The 12,190-nt window shown below is 40.3% G+C and overlaps 1 long non-coding RNA gene across 1 annotated transcript; it reads right to left on the minus strand.

Annotated features, from left to right (window-relative positions):
- Positions 1-559: 559 nt before the first annotated feature.
- Positions 560-10,512, minus strand: LOC144376024 (uncharacterized). The gene is made up of 5 exons (XR_013436018.1): positions 10,486-10,512; positions 5,765-5,822; positions 5,521-5,672; positions 798-855; positions 560-705 (listed from the first exon to the last, which is right to left on the minus strand). It is a non-coding gene; the product is annotated as an uncharacterized LOC144376024 (long non-coding RNA).
- Between the last annotated feature and the right edge of the window lie 1,678 nt (positions 10,513-12,190).

Raw genomic sequence — 12,190 nt, forward strand, 5'->3', positions numbered from 1 at the left:
CAAAGAGTCCATCTTACCCCATTTGGGAAGGTAATATTGAGGACACAAATAATACACACTTATGATCATGTGGAAACAGAAATACTTCAACACTGTTGGTGAGGATTCTTATTATTATATTCACTATGGGAATCAGAATGGGGTTTACTTCTAAAACTAAATAGGGAAATATATCCACTGGCCCAGCTGTACCAATGCCCGCTCTTGACTGAAAAACTATAGTCAGCATTCAAACAGTGGTTTTTTTTCGGGCATGAAAATCTCTCTTCCAAGTTCCTTTAGCTATTTATTGGCTTTGCTTTCTAGTTCTCTATTCCACATTCGCGGGCATGACAGTGCTTGACTTCCAGAAAGCACAATCCTGTCCTTATGCCTCTCCTGGTGAGACACTTATTTTCTTTTGTGACCCTGAGTTAGGGGCCCTCTGTGTACGATGATTGTCACCTTTATGAGGATATGGGAAATGATATGCTAAAAAATCAGAAATAAAAAAAGAAGAACAAAACAAGGATGTGGGCAGGTGATTTGATACAAGTATTAAAACATGCCTTACTTTGAAATCAGGTGATGAAGGGGTGGCATCACGCAAGCCCTTCTTGGGGGTATGTACTAAATGGGAGGTGGAAACCACATTTTCTCTTTCTCTCTCAGAATGATTGCTGTCCAGCAAGGCTCGGTGTTCTTGTTTCCCGAGGTCGATTTTACCTGTTATGGGAAGAAGTCAAAGTGAAACATACATGAAACTCTGTAATTGTAAGTCAATTAATAGCACATTTGGCAGTCTTCAAAGACATTACCTTGATTCCTGGATTGCCGGAAAAATTCACCTACTTCCTCTTTTTCCTCAGGGGCATTCTGGGAAGGAGAAACACAGGATGCCAGGAATTAGCAAGCAACATAAAGACACTTTCTTCTCAGAAGCCCAGAGATAGTTTTCTGAAACACACCACATCTCATGCCACAAAGCAAGGATCAGTTCATAGGAAACAATTAGGGAGAATGCCTGGCGATCCATCAGACTTCTATGCAATGAAATCAGAAATCAACAGTACAATAAAAACACAGGAGCCCCTCAAGCCCCCTAGGACTGAGTGATCAACTACTGGAGAGCAGAAGACACGAGAGATGAAATAAAAAAGACTTCAAGGTTACTGAGAAGAGCCACACAACCTATCCACCTCCCAGGGATGCTCGGAAGGTGGTTCAGAGAAGAAGGCTCACAACCCTGATCTTATTCCTTAAGAGTACAGAAAAACTCCCAAACACAAACCTCCCATTACATTTCAAGGACATGGAAAAAGAAGAAATCAACACTGAAAGCAGCCCTTGATGGCAAATAACTGAAATCAGAACCAAACTTGAAGAACTGAAAACAACAAGGTTCCAACAAAATCAACAATACACAAACTTGGTTCTTTGAAACCAAACATCGATTTGATCAAACTTTATGCACACTATCCAAAGACAAGAAGACGAGACTCGATTTCCTGAAATTTGGAATGAAAAGGATCCATCACCTTAGAGCACAATGAAATAGAGAGGATAATCAGAAACTATTTGGGAACCTTATACCTGCATTGCCGACCCAAATGCACATCAGAAATTTAAACACATCCAAATCAAGCAATGAAATTGAAGATACGCTGAACCCTACCAACAAAGGAAAGCCCAGGACCTGATGGAAGCTGAGCCCAGTTCAACCAGTCCTTCGATAAAGAGTTAATGGGAAACCCCCTGAAACCATTCCATTTAGAATAAATGGAGGAAATCCGGACAGACTCATTCTATGGATGCCACATCACCCCGATTCCAAAACCAGACAAAGACCCATCAGGGAACAAAACTTGAGGCCAATAATCCTCATGAAAATAAATGGAAAAGATTTGGTAATACATGGGTAATTCACTTACCAAAGCATAGGAAAAAGATAGGACACCAGTAGGATCCCATGGAATTCATCTTGGGTTGCAATTTGGGCTCCAGATATGCAAAACAATAGATGCCATTCAGCATAAAAACACACATAGAGACCAGAATCCCAGGTTATTTCAATAGAGGCAGGACAAGCATTTCACAAAATAAGAATTCGAAACACGAGAAAAACAAGGGATAGTAGGAACATACCTCATCCTTGTAAAAGCTTTTTATGGTAAACGCGAGGTCAACAGCATTTGAAATGAAGACAACCCCAAGCTTGTTTCTTAGACACGAAACAACGAGATAGGGATGCCCCCTTTTTAGCATTTCTGTTCCAAGCAGTCTGTGGCACACTGACCAGTGCTATTAGGCCAATCAATGAAAGACAGGGATTCCTATAGTTAACACGCAGCTAAAACTAGCTTGGTTTTACTACAACATGATTCTGTACTTAGAAGATCTTAAATGTTCACCAGAAAAGTTCTAGAACAAGGAAAGCAATAGAGAAAAGCAGCACAATACACAGCACCCATCACTCAATTGCTAAGAGAAAACTAAAAGCGATACAGGGGCACTGAGGAAGTGCTGCTGAAGGTACTAAGACAATCTGACATGTGGAGAAGAACACTAAAATCAGACAGTGTGGAGCATGAGAAAGAAGAAATCTCACTAGAGTACATAAGCAATGTGAATTATGACTGACTCCAACACTTCAATTCAAGCATAATGTCACCAGGTAACATATACCTCTCACCATTCATACCAAATGTAAATGAGCTTGATTCTTCAATTAAAGGCACTTCGTGGAATATTAATTGAAGAATTCAGCCCCAACTGCATATTGTCAGTAGAAAATGTCTTCACCTGCACAGAGTCCCACTGAAAGCAAGGATGGAAAATGGTATTTGCATTTCCTGCTGATGGATGCCAACAGCAAGGTTTAATAGCGATTGTCATACTTGCCAAAGCAGACTTCGGACCCTCTATTACAAAGAAGATCACACCTACTGGAAAAAGGAGTCATCCTACAAGAATGGTAAAGGACTGTGCCCAGAACACCAATGCCCCCAATTACATCAGCCACAATCTCCTCCAAGGAAAGGGACACAGGGCACCTATAAAACAAGTATGGGTCACTTCACTCTGCCAAACTCACTAGGCCGTATCTCACTCAGACAAAGTATCAAGTGTTCCTGCAGAATCCAACGGCACTTTTTGATCAAGAGGACTTTGCAGGTATCTATGGAATACCTCCTCAGAAAACAGTGCTGTCCTCAGGCTTCATATGACTTCCTCTAAAACAGACTCCGTATTAGGTCATCAAGGCAATTCTTAGCAAATACACACCACAATCCAAGTGATTGCTTGCCTATTATCAGATGCTTTCAAGTAACAGTTCAAACCCACACCAAAAAAGGGACAGAAAGAGAACAATCACTTAGAGATTTGCACATGACAAAACTCTGAAGCCATGGAAAGCAGGCATTTACTACAGGATTACCTAGGCTATGTACCCCGAGCAAAATCACTGGCATAGGGAATGGTGAAAAAAGTATAGGATTTCCTCTAAAATCAGAAAAGAATGAGACTCCTAAACAAAACAACACCTGAAATGTTAGTAAAAGCAATGAGGCAAAGAAAGAAAACAGAATGTAGAAAGGCAAATTTATAGACTTAAATGATGGGGTTTTGGCTCAGGGGTTCAGGGACCCCAGCAGCAATCCCCAACAACAACAACAGCAACAACAACAACAGCAAAGAGAATAAATAAGATCATAAATGTTGGTGAGGACGTCAAGGAAATACTGAACTCCCACATAATTGGTTCCACCACACATTAGGGCAAGAGATGTGGGAAGTACTATGGAGATTTCTCCAAAAACAAGCAAGGGAACCACCCCAGGATCTTTATATCCATGCCTCTTTTGTGTTCAGCTGACCTGCAGGGACACAAGTGTATCAATGTCTGTAGCCGCATAACCCTTATCAGCAGCGACATATTGAATGGATGATACAATGAGGCGTATACACACGAACAAGTTTCAGTACATGTTGAAGAACGAACTTATACCATTTTCCATGAGTGGAAGGAAGTGGAGAATCCCATGCTCAATTCAATAAGTCATAGGAGAATATGGAGCATTGAAAGGATTCCAATCAAGGGAGAAGGTAAAGCAATTGACAAAGAACAAGGTAGGCATGGATATCCTGAAGTGAAAGCAAACTTTAATAGAGCAGTAAAATATCATCGGGAGGAACAACAGTTAGGGTAGTGGAGAGAATATTGATGAAAATACTCTACAAGCATGAAATTATATCATGGTGAATTGCAATTCAATGTATATCTATAAAAAATCACTACATAAACGAATGCATGGTAGATAAACCAATAGATTAGAGCAAGTTGAGGGTGGAGGGAAATAAGAGAGAGGAACCAGGGTCTGAATGGTGTAAAAAAAAAAATACGTGTATGAATATGTCTATAGGAACCCAACTATCATGTACATGTTTAATCCAATGCAAAAGCAAAACGGATGGAATTGGGCAAACTGGATATCCATAAGAAGAAGAGTGAAACTAGATCTCTGTTTCTCCCCATGCACAACACAACACAAGAGGGATAGCAAACCTAGATATTACAAATGGGAAACATGGAGGCCACCGGAGGAAAAACAGCAGAAACTCCTCAGCATATAGGCATCAAATAAGACTTTAAGAAGAGGAATATTGCACGTGAGAACATCTTCGCAAGAAGTGAAAAATGTGAGCGCATTCAAATAAAATCTTTAGAATAGCAAAGGAAACAATTAACAGGGTGAGGAGAAAGCATATACCTAGGAGATGATTTTTTGCTAATTACTCTTGCACAGTGGATTGCCATACTAGATATTCAAACAGCTAAAGTACTGAGGTCTGGTAAGAAAAACAACCCATTTACCCAATGGCACGTAATCACGTAGTACACAAAGGAACATGTATAATCACTCAGCTCATAAAAGTAGTAACAATCCCAGTCTTCAAATATCAAGGACACGGAAATCAGATTTCAACAAAGAGTCCATCTTACCCCATTTGGGAAGGTAATATTGAGGACACAAATAATACACACTTATGATCATGTGGAAACAGAAATACTTCAACACTGTTGGTGAGGATTCTTATTATTATATTCACTATGGGAATCAGAATGGGGTTTACTTCTAAAACTAAATAGGGAAATATATCCACTGGCCCAGCTGTACCAATGCCCGCTCTTGACTGAAAAACTATAGTCAGCATTCAAACAGTGGTTTTTTTTCGGGCATGAAAATCTCTCTTCCAAGTTCCTTTAGCTATTTATTGGCTTTGCTTTCTAGTTCTCTATTCCACATTCGCGGGCATGACAGTGCTTGACTTCCAGAAAGCACAATCCTGTCCTTATGCCTCTCCTGGTGAGACACTTATTTTCTTTTGTGACCCTGAGTTAGGGGCCCTCTGTGTACGATGATTGTCACCTTTATGAGGATATGGGAAATGATATGCTAAAAAATCAGAAATAAAAAAAGAAGAACAAAACAAGGATGTGGGCAGGTGATTTGATACAAGTATTAAAACATGCCTTACTTTGAAATCAGGTGATGAAGGGGTGGCATCACGCAAGCCCTTCTTGGGGGTATGTACTAAATGGGAGGTGGAAACCACATTTTCTCTTTCTCTCTCAGAATGATTGCTGTCCAGCAAGGCTCGGTGTTCTTGTTTCCCGAGGTCGATTTTACCTGTTATGGGAAGAAGTCAAAGTGAAACATACATGAAACTCTGTAATTGTAAGTCAATTAATAGCACATTTGGCAGTCTTCAAAGACATTACCTTGATTCCTGGATTGCCGGAAAAATTCACCTACTTCCTCTTTTTCCTCAGGGGCATTCTGGGAAGGAGAAACACAGGATGCCAGGAATTAGCAAGCAACATAAAGACACTTTCTTCTCAGAAGCCCAGAGATAGTTTTCTGAAACACACCACATCTCATGCCACAAAGCAAGGATCAGTTCATAGGAAACAATTAGGGAGAATGCCTGGCGATCCATCAGACTTCTATGCAATGAAATCAGAAATCAACAGTACAATAAAAACACAGGAGCCCCTCAAGCCCCCTAGGACTGAGTGATCAACTACTGGAGAGCAGAAGACACGAGAGATGAAATAAAAAAGACTTCAAGGTTACTGAGAAGAGCCACACAACCTATCCACCTCCCAGGGATGCTCGGAAGGTGGTTCAGAGAAGAAGGCTCACAACCCTGATCTTATTCCTTAAGAGTACAGAAAAACTCCCAAACACAAACCTCCCATTACATTTCAAGGACATGGAAAAAGAAGAAATCAACACTGAAAGCAGCCCTTGATGGCAAATAACTGAAATCAGAACCAAACTTGAAGAACTGAAAACAACAAGGTTCCAACAAAATCAACAATACACAAACTTGGTTCTTTGAAACCAAACATCGATTTGATCAAACTTTATGCACACTATCCAAAGACAAGAAGACGAGACTCGATTTCCTGAAATTTGGAATGAAAAGGATCCATCACCTTAGAGCACAATGAAATAGAGAGGATAATCAGAAACTATTTGGGAACCTTATACCTGCATTGCCGACCCAAATGCACATCAGAAATTTAAACACATCCAAATCAAGCAATGAAATTGAAGATACGCTGAACCCTACCAACAAAGGAAAGCCCAGGACCTGATGGAAGCTGAGCCCAGTTCAACCAGTCCTTCGATAAAGAGTTAATGGGAAACCCCCTGAAACCATTCCATTTAGAATAAATGGAGGAAATCCGGACAGACTCATTCTATGGATGCCACATCACCCCGATTCCAAAACCAGACAAAGACCCATCAGGGAACAAAACTTGAGGCCAATAATCCTCATGAAAATAAATGGAAAAGATTTGGTAATACATGGGTAATTCACTTACCAAAGCATAGGAAAAAGATAGGACACCAGTAGGATCCCATGGAATTCATCTTGGGTTGCAATTTGGGCTCCAGATATGCAAAACAATAGATGCCATTCAGCATAAAAACACACATAGAGACCAGAATCCCAGGTTATTTCAATAGAGGCAGGACAAGCATTTCACAAAATAAGAATTCGAAACACGAGAAAAACAAGGGATAGTAGGAACATACCTCATCCTTGTAAAAGCTTTTTATGGTAAACGCGAGGTCAACAGCATTTGAAATGAAGACAACCCCAAGCTTGTTTCTTAGACACGAAACAACGAGATAGGGATGCCCCCTTTTTAGCATTTCTGTTCCAAGCAGTCTGTGGCACACTGACCAGTGCTATTAGGCCAATCAATGAAAGACAGGGATTCCTATAGTTAACACGCAGCTAAAACTAGCTTGGTTTTACTACAACATGATTCTGTACTTAGAAGATCTTAAATGTTCACCAGAAAAGTTCTAGAACAAGGAAAGCAATAGAGAAAAGCAGCACAATACACAGCACCCATCACTCAATTGCTAAGAGAAAACTAAAAGCGATACAGGGGCACTGAGGAAGTGCTGCTGAAGGTACTAAGACAATCTGACATGTGGAGAAGAACACTAAAATCAGACAGTGTGGAGCATGAGAAAGAAGAAATCTCACTAGAGTACATAAGCAATGTGAATTATGACTGACTCCAACACTTCAATTCAAGCATAATGTCACCAGGTAACATATACCTCTCACCATTCATACCAAATGTAAATGAGCTTGATTCTTCAATTAAAGGCACTTCGTGGAATATTAATTGAAGAATTCAGCCCCAACTGCATATTGTCAGCAGAAAATGTCTTCACCTGCACAGAGTCCCACTGAAAGCAAGGATGGAAAATGGTATTTGCATTTCCTGCTGATGGATGCCAACAGCAAGGTTTAATAGCGATTGTCATACTTGCCAAAGCAGACTTCGACCCTCTATTACAAAGAAGATCACACCTACTGGAAAAAGGAGTCATCCTACAAGAATGGTAAAGGACTGTGCCCAGAACACCAATGCCCCCAATTACATCAGCCACAATCTCCTCCAAGGAAAGGGACACAGGGCACCTATAAAACAAGTATGGGTCACTTCACTCTGCCAAACTCACTAGGCCGTATCTCACTCAGACAAAGTATCAAGTGTTCCTGCAGAATCCAACGGCACTTTTTGATCAAGAGGACTTTGCAGGTGTCTATGGAATACCTCCTCAGAAAACAGTGCTGTCCTCAGGCTTCATATGACTTCCTCTAAAACAGACTCCGTATTAGGTCATCAAGGCAATTCTTAGCAAATACACACCACAATCCAAGTGATTGCTTGCCTATTATCAGATGCTTTCAAGTAACAGTTCAAACCCACACCAAAAAAGGGACAGAAAGAGAACAATCACTTAGAGATTTGCACATGACAAAACTCTGAAGCCATGGAAAGCAGGCATTTACTACAGGATTACCTAGGCTATGTACCCCGAGCAAAATCACTGGCATAGGGAATGGTGAAAAAAGTATAGGATTTCCTCTAAAATCAGAAAAGAATGAGACTCCTAAACAAAACAACACCTGAAATGTTAGTAAAAGCAATGAGGCAAAGAAAGAAAACAGAATGTAGAAAGGCAAATTTATAGACTTAAATGATGGGGTTTTGGCTCAGGGGTTCAGGGACCCCAGCAGCAATCCCCAACAACAACAACAGCAACAACAACAACAGCAAAGAGAGTAAATAAGATCATAAATGTTGGTGAGGACGTCAAGGAAATACTGAACTCCCACATAATTGGTTCCACCACACATTAGGGCAAGAGATGTGGGAAGTACTATGGAGATTTCTCCAAAAACAAGCAAGGGAACCACCCCAGGATCTTTATATCCATGCCTCTTTTGTGTTCAGCTGACCTGCAGGGACACAAGTATATCAATGTCTGTAGCCGCATAACCCTTATCAGCAGCGACATATTGAATGGATGATACAATGAGGCGTATACACACGAACAAGTTTCAGTACATGTTGAAGAACGAACTTATACCATTTTCCATGAGTGGAAGGAAGTGGAGAATCCCATGCTCAATTCAATAAGTCATAGGAGAATATGGAGCATTGAAAGGATTCCAATCAAGGGAGAAGGTAAAGCAATTGACAAAGAACAAGGTAGGCATGGATATCCTGAAGTGAAAGCAAACTTTAATAGAGCAGTAAAATATCATCGGGAGGAACAACAGTTAGGGTAGTGGAGAGAATACTGATGAAAATACTCTACAAGCATGAAATTATATCATGGTGAATTGCAATTTAATGTATATCTATAAAAAATCACTACATAAACGAATGCATGGTAGATAAACCAATAGATTAGAGCAAGTTGAGGGTGGAGGGAAATAAGAGAGAGGAACCAGGGTCTGAATGGTGTAAAAAAAAAATACGTGTATGAATATGTCTATAGGAACCCAACTATCATGTACATGTTTAATCCAATGCAAAAGCAAAACGGATGGAATTGGGCAAACTGGATATCCATAAGAAGAAGAGTGAAACTAGATCTCTGTTTCTCCCCATGCACAACACAACACAAGAGGGATAGCAAACCTAGATATTACAAATGGGAAACATGGAGGCCACCGGAGGAAAAACAGCAGAAACTCCTCAGCATATAGGCATCAAATAAGACTTTAAGAAGAGGAATATTGCACGTGAGAACATCTTCGCAAGAAGTGAAAAATGTGAGCGCATTCAAATAAAATCTTTAGAATAGCAAAGGAAACAATTAACAGGGTGAGGAGAGAGCATATACCTAGGAGATGATTTTTTGCTAATTACTCTTGCACAGTGGATTGCCATACTAGATATTCAAACAGCTAAAGTACTGAGGTCTGGTAAGAAAAACAACCCATTTACCCAATGGCACGTAATCACGTAGTACACAAAGGAACATGTATAATCACTCAGCTCATAAAAGTAGTAACAATCCCAGTCTTCAAATATCAAGGACACGGAAATCAGATTTCAACAAAGAGTCCATCTTACCCCATTTGGGAAGGTAATATTGAGGACACAAATAATACACACTTATGATCATGTGGAAACAGAAATACTTCAACACTGTTGGTGAGGATTCTTATTATTATATTCACTATGGGAATCAGAATGGGGTTTACTTCTAAAACTAAATAGGGAAATATATCCACTGGCCCAGCTGTACCAATGCCCGCTCTTGACTGAAAAACTATAGTCAGCATTCAAACAGTGGTTTTTTTTCGGGCATGAAAATCTCTCTTCCAAGTTCCTTTAGCTATTTATTGGCTTTGCTTTCTAGTTCTCTATTCCACATTCGCGGGCATGACAGTGCTTGACTTCCAGAAAGCACAATCCTGTCCTTATGCCTCTCCTGGTGAGACACTTATTTTCTTTTGTGACCCTGAGTTAGGGGCCCTCTGTGTACGATGATTGTCACCTTTATGAGGATATGGGAAATGATATGCTAAAAAATCAGAAATAAAAAAAGAAGAACAAAACAAGGATGTGGGCAGGTGATTTGATACAAGTATTAAAACATGCCTTACTTTGAAATCAGGTGATGAAGGGGTAGCATCACGCAAGCCCTTCTTGGGGGTATGTACTAAATGGGAGGTGGAAACCACATTTTCTCTTTCTCTCTCAGAATGATTGCTGTCCAGCAAGGCTCGGTGTTCTTGTTTCCCGAGGTCGATTTTACCTGTTATGGGAAGAAGTCAAAGTGAAACATACATGAAACTCTGTAATTGTAAGTCAATTAATAGCACATTTGGCAGTCTTCAAAGACATTACCTTGATTCCTGGATTGCCGGAAAAATTCACCTACTTCCTCTTTTTCCTCAGGGGCATTCTGGGAAGGAGAAACACAGGATGCCAGGAATTAGCAAGCAACATAAAGACACTTTCTTCTCAGAAGCCCAGAGATAGTTTTCTGAAACACACCACATCTCATGCCACAAAGCAAGGATCAGTTCATAGGAAACAATTAGGGAGAATGCCTGGCGATCCATCAGACTTCTATGCAATGAAATCAGAAATCAACAGTACAATAAAAACACAGGAGCCCCTCAAGCCCCCTAGGACTGAGTGATCAACTACTGGAGAGCAGAAGACACGAGAGATGAAATAAAAAAGACTTCAAGGTTACTGAGAAGAGCCACACAACCTATCCACCTCCCAGGGATGCTCGGAAGGTGGTTCAGAGAAGAAGGCTCACAACCCTGATCTTATTCCTTAAGAGTACAGAAAAACTCCCAAACACAAACCTCCCATTACATTTCAAGGACATGGAAAAAGAAGAAATCAACACTGAAAGCAGCCCTTGATGGCAAATAACTGAAATCAGAACCAAACTTGAAGAACTGAAAACAACAAGGTTCCAACAAAATCAACAATACACAAACTTGGTTCTTTGAAACCAAACATCGATTTGATCAAACTTTATGCACACTATCCAAAGACAAGAAGACGAGACTCGATTTCCTGAAATTTGGAATGAAAAGGATCCATCACCTTAGAGCACAATGAAATAGAGAGGATAATCAGAAACTATTTGGGAACCTTATACCTGCATTGCCGACCCAAATGCACATCAGAAATTTAAACACATCCAAATCAAGCAATGAAATTGAAGATACGCTGAACCCTACCAACAAAGGAAAGCCCAGGACCTGATGGAAGCTGAGCCCAGTTCAACCAGTCCTTCGATAAAGAGTTAATGGGAAACCCCCTGAAACCATTCCATTTAGAATAAATGGAGGAAATCCGGACAGACTCATTCTATGGATGCCACATCACCCCGATTCCAAAACCAGACAAAGACCCATCAGGGAACAAAACTTGAGGCCAATAATCCTCATGAAAATAAATGGAAAAGATTTGGTAATACATGGGTAATTCACTTACCAAAGCATAGGAAAAAGATAGGACACCAGTAGGATCCCATGGAATTCATCTTGGGTTGCAATTTGGGCTCCAGATATGCAAAACAATAGATGCCATTCAGCATAAAAACACACATAGAGACCAGAATCCCAGGTTATTTCAATAGAGGCAGGACAAGCATTTCACAAAATAAGAATTCGAAACACGAGAAAAACAAGGGATAGTAGGAACATACCTCATCCTTGTAAAAGCTTTTTATGGTAAACGCGAGGTCAACAGCATTTGAAATGAAGACAACCCCAAGCTTGTTTCTTAGACACGAAACAACGAGATAGGGATGCCCCCTTTTTAGCATTTCTGTTCCAAGCA

Source organism: Ictidomys tridecemlineatus, chromosome 1 (assembly GCF_052094955.1).
Source record: "Ictidomys tridecemlineatus isolate mIctTri1 chromosome 1, mIctTri1.hap1, whole genome shotgun sequence".
NCBI lineage: Eukaryota > Metazoa > Chordata > Mammalia > Rodentia > Sciuridae > Ictidomys > Ictidomys tridecemlineatus.